Source organism: Mauremys mutica, chromosome 2 (genome assembly GCF_020497125.1).
Source record: "Mauremys mutica isolate MM-2020 ecotype Southern chromosome 2, ASM2049712v1, whole genome shotgun sequence".
NCBI classification, from domain to species: domain Eukaryota; kingdom Metazoa; phylum Chordata; order Testudines; family Geoemydidae; genus Mauremys; species Mauremys mutica.
In genome coordinates, this window is record NC_059073.1 from 46,833,010 (window position 1) to 46,838,706 (window position 5,697).

The following is a 5,697-nucleotide window of genomic DNA, read 5'->3' on the forward strand; positions in this document are numbered from 1 at the left end:
CAAGCCTTGTAATATGATTCAAATTGTAAATCTCATGTCTTGCATCCCCCAAGCACCTCATCTTATATGCAGTCTGGAACCTTCATACCAGTACCAATTAGACTAATATATCCACCCAGCTCCTATTGGGGTGATGGATCGGCTGGTGGGGGAAATGGAGGCGATTTTCTCAGCTCCTCTGCATTCCCATAGGCATGCAGCATTTGACAGATTGGGCAGAACTGCCACGAAAGAGTCTGACACAGATGGTGTAATTAGAAAATGCGAAGTGCGAGTGTGAAATTTATCTTTGATCAGCACCTCCTTGCCAGATTGTCATCTATGTTAATATGATGATGGCTTCTTGGAGATGGATAGAAGGAAACAGCAGCCTTGAGGAAGAAATGGAGACTGAGGGAAGATATTTTGTTTAACTCTGAAACTCGATCAATTTCAACATAAGTAAAATGAGATTTAATGTATTTAATTCATAGGAAAACAAATTGAATCTGAATCTGACACCCTATTTCTTAGGCCTGTTCTCAATATGGTAAAACCTTAGGTTTTGTTGGAAGAAGAAAGATACTGTTTTAATGAAGAAATAAATAAATCCATATATAAATATAGGCACACTTAAAGTTACTGACTCAGTCTTTATTGAGACTTAATATAAACTAAATACATACAGAAAAATCACTATATTCCCTGGCTGGACACATTTACATGATCATATGTTTGCTGTCCAACTTTGAATCTTTAGTATAATTCTTTCTAGCAATGCATAGGGTATAGTTTTTGTTCTTTACAAAATACAGTATTTATTTGTCATGACCAAAACATTTTGATTTATTTTTCTAATACCTTCCAGTAATGTGAATGTATCTTCCTCCAGATTATAGATTTCCCAAGAAGTCCATCACTTTGGGAGTTATGCCATATATATATTTAAAGGTATATATAGTACCTTTCTCCTAAGCATCAAAAAGCAATTTTCACACATTTGTAAATGAGGACTCAGAATGCACCAGTGAGGTAAGTAGAACTTTTCACAGATGGGAAACTGAGGCACGAGGTGGTTAAGTGGCTTGTCTAAGAATGTGAGCTATAGAACCGGAAATAGATCTCTGATCTCAGCATTCCCAGTCATATGCCCTATAACTATCCTTTGTCCCAGGCGAAAAGGTATAACCGTTGCAATCTTATATCTGGATGGGTCAAAAGGTTTAGGTTTACAAACCATTGTGACATAGTTCATTTTGTTATAAGCTGCTCAAATGTTCACATGGATGGTGCTAATTTTCAGGAAGGTAAATTAGCATAATTAATGACCAGCCAAATTTGGGGGTAATACAGTATGTAATTAACATTAGAGAGTTCTGTTGTACCACCTGCCCCCACATTTCATTGTTGCAGTGTACGAACTGTACAGGAGGCTATTTTCCCCTTTGCTGCACTGAGCAGAAAGCAGCTTTCTTCATCAGAATAAGCCATTAGCTGTAATGGCATGTAGGTGTAATGGAATGTGCTCGAAACATCTGTGCTGAGAGCAGGGGAGAAATTGCTGCATGCAGTCCTAGGCCTTTGGGGAGCTTGATTAAGGATTGCTTCAGAGAACTTGAGATCTGGCTTGGGATGCAAAAAAGAGAAGAAAGGAAAATAACGCTAATAGATTTACGGATGTACTGCAGGGAGAACAAAGGATTTTTAATTTTTTTTACTTCCCTTTATTGCTCTTATATTGCATCTGTTCTCTGCTGGGCTTTCACTTATTGAGCTGATCTGGAAAAAAAATGTAGCTCAAAATGCAGTTTAGCAAAAGAGATCCTAGCTATATAAACATGAAAATAGCTTGATTTTTGTCTTTGATTGCTATTGAAGATTTAATTGAAACCTGCAAATAATTCTAACAATAAATATTATTTATTCCACATTTGTCTGAATTATTTTTTCCAAATAGTATCTTTATTTCAAAATAATTTAAATCTAGATACATTTTTTTAAATCTGCATATAAGACACTTATTGCCTTGTGTTATCTGGATTGCTGTAGATTTCATCTGCTGCTGCTTCTGTTAATTTCCTTCAAGATTTCTTCTTAAATTAATTTCTGATTCAGAGTTTCTGAACTCCATTTGTTTGCATAAATTTATAATAACTAATGAAATATATACCCTACTAAACAATAAGAGAGCTTGCAGAACCACTAGGCTATGTTTGTCCTGGCTATTTATCTATCAAACTGTGAAGCATTTGAAATTTAATCTGTAAGATTTTAGGGAAGGGTTATGGGACGGGAAGAACAATGTTTAAAAAGATGGTTTTGATGTCATGAAAAGAAAAGGGTTAAATGTTTGAAAAATCCATATAACAGAAAAGGGAATTAACATACTGCATGGGACAGATGTGGATGTATTGCAGAGAAAATGAGAAACAAACCTGCAAATATTGGGTGGTTTTATGATTAAGTAAATCTTACGCTTTCTAATTATAAATGACAACAAAGCACTGTGTTCGCTGATATCCATCTTCCTTATGAAATAAGAAGCTTTCTGAGCCGGTGCCAAAAATGCCTTGCAATGAAGTTTAAAATATGTAGGGAGGCAAAAATGTAATAAAAATGCAAAAGCTAATAATATTATGGTGACTGGCATTGTTTACAATGTAGAGCACCTGCTGTTTAAAAAAAAAAAAAGAAGAAGAAGAAGAAAAAGTGAAATCATCAAACTGTTCCTAAATGGAAAATCTGGGCTGCCTGCCAATTACACAATGTGTTTCAGGTGCACTGTAAATAGGAACAATAAAAGGTGCAGAGGAAAGAATCTGCAATGTTAAATCTCAGACATATGAGAATATTATTATGATTATGTTACTTGAAAGAAAATCTTGGAACATCCAAATTTCTTCAATGTACAAATGGGTTTAAAAATTTCCCTCTGTATAAAGTGGTAAAAATCTAATTATCCCCTTTTTTAAAAAATCCTTGATTAAATTAAAACAAAAAGAGAGAGAGTGAGAGACTCCAGGAAGTCCACTAGGGACTTCCCCATTAGCCATCTATTTTACATAAAAGGCGCTCAGATGCTCCAGTGATGGGCACCAATACAAAACCCTAAAATAATTAAAAGCAAAAATTACCTACTGTGATGTAATACCAAGTTCTAGGAAGTCCAGGGCCCAACCCTGCTCAACACTGAACTCAGTGGGAGTTTTGTTATTGATTTCAATGGGAACAAGATCATCCCCCTAAAGCAATATGCCTGGCCCTGACTCTTAGGGGATTGAATTAGATCTACTTACACTGGTGTAAATGGTGACTGACATAGGACTGAAAGGGAATTCCTGGGCTTAAGGGGTTTAGATTTGCATAGCTAGGACCAAATCCTGCTCACTTTACTGAAGCAATTAGTTTCATTAAAATAAATCGGACAACAGGTCTGACAAAGGAAAGCAAGATTTTACGTCCAAACCTGTGCTTTGTTGATTTGGTTATAGATGATAGTTAGTGATCACTCTTAAAAATGTCACATTTGCCTCTAGGAAATAATCAGAAAACCATCCTATTTATTACAGGTATTCCCTTTATGTATAAGGAAGGCCAGTAATACCACGGTAATCACTGTCCCCACGGTGGGGAAGGGGGCTGGCCCCAGGCCTCTGCGGGCGGGGGTGGGGGGAATGCTCCCAAGGTCTGTGGGGGGCAGAAGCAGGCTTGGGGGGCAGGGTGGAAATTGCCCCCCAGCATGAGCCAGCGGAGCGGGTTGGGGCCGAGTCACTCCACTTCCTGCCACCCAGTTATTGCAGGGCAGGCCCGACCCCGTACTCACGGGGCGGCGGGAAGTGGAGTGACCCGGCCCCAGCCCACTCCACTCTGCTCCCCTGGCTCCCAGCCTTGGGACTTGGGGGGCAGAGGGGAACCATTCCACAGCACTCACTGGCAGCATGGAGTGGGCTGGGGCTGGGTTGTCCCACTTCCCGCCACCTGGTGTGTGCATGGCGCACCCGACCCCTGCTGCAGTCCCCCGGGATATAGTTCAGGGGAACGGGTGGAGTGGGGGCGGGGCTAGGGCAGAGCAGGAGTGGGAAGGGGTGTGGCAGAGCAGGGGTGGGAAGAGGTGGGGTGGGGGTGGAGCAGGGGTGGGGGCTTTGGGGAAGAGCCATTGATCCAGCGGGGGTCGATGTATTGCTTCTAGTTTAGATATAATAAATCAACTGTCGAGCATTCTCCTATCGACTCCGGTACTGCAGCAGGGCGAGAGGCACAGGTGGAGTCGACGGGAGAGCATCAGCCATTGACTTACCGCAGCAAAGACACCATGGTAAGTAGATGTAAGTACGTCGACTTTAGCTACGTTATTCACGTAGCTGAAGTTGCGTAACTTAGATTGATCCCCTGCCCAGTGTAGACCAGGCCATAGACCATGAAATGTCCCCAAAATATACATCAATGTTTTGTATTTCTTCACCTGGAGCTGCTGAAGGAATAGGGCACCAGTTGGGATAATCCCCAGGCCAATGTGCTGTACAGTCCCTATAAAGGCTTTGAAAAGAAAATCCTTATGGAAAACTCCTATAGAATGTGTTAGGGATGAAACCAGTGGAATACAATAGCAATTACTCTAATAACCTATAGAACTTATCAGGGAATTAAAATCTTTCTATCATTTCATTGAACCATCAGATAGAATTCTATAGCAGAGATATAACTCTCTGTTAAATTACATGGGATTATTTGTTGGTGTGAGTAATACTAACCATGAGTAAAGGTTACAAAATTGGACCTTAAGGACTTGAAGACATGTTTTTTCACCACACAAAAATATGAGACTGGTATAGGGATAACATGAATATCCAGATTTGTTATAGAACAAACTAACAAAAAAAGTTTTGGAAAGGGGCATAAACCATCATTCTTCAGGGTATACCCTCCAGTTAATGGTGTTGGGAAGAAACTGACTCTGTGGGTAGGTTATTCCTAAAAACTTACTGCAGAGCTTCTTGGTCCTTCCTCTGCAGCAGGTGGTTCCAGGATACGGAACTAGAAAGATGATTGGTCTGATTTAGTAGGGCAATGTTCACAGTGTTGCGAGGAATGAAGAAAAATATATAGATTATTCTGACACCTTGCTGGGTCAGATTCTTGTCCCACTGAAGTCATGCCCTAGGTCTTAATTTATTAACCTAAATAATTTTAGGCTGACATGGAAAACTATATTGGGACAGGCCAGAAAAGGGCTGCAGATCTACATTTACATAAAGTTAGTGAGTGGCCCAGCACTTTGCAAACTGGCACAAAGGCACTTCAACTGCTACTCCAGGCAGTCTTAATACATACCCAGATATTTGTAAATTTGATGCAATCTTATTTCTTTGGGGGTTTTGAAACATCATCTATAAAGTTGAGGTAAATAGACATTTTTAAAATCAGTGGTTAAATCTTTTATTTCTTTACAAAGATTTAAATGATGTGCTCGGGCACCAGACGTGTGCTTGAACAACCAAGTTGCAAAGACCAGCTCAGGTCACTGCCCTGAGCAATTGATAACTGGTTCAGAGTCTCAGTGGCAAAATCTTTGTGCAGAGGAGCCAAGATTACTTAGGTGTGCCTGTATTCATGGCAGGCAGATCATTTAACTTTATTCTGTAGAAATTACTCCACACCACTGTAGGAGGCACATGGAAGATGAATTCTGCTTCAAAGAATAAGGGTGGTTTCTTGTAG

The 5,697-nt window shown here is 40.0% G+C and overlaps 1 long non-coding RNA gene across 1 annotated transcript; it reads left to right on the forward strand.

The window, feature by feature from the left end:
- Positions 1 to 942: 942 nt before the first annotated feature.
- On the forward strand, positions 943 to 4,266 carry LOC123363879. The gene is made up of 3 exons (XR_006576927.1): positions 943 to 1,011; positions 3,549 to 3,587; positions 4,169 to 4,266. It is a non-coding gene; the product is annotated as an uncharacterized LOC123363879 (long non-coding RNA).
- The last annotated feature ends 1,431 nt before the right edge of the window (positions 4,267 to 5,697 follow it).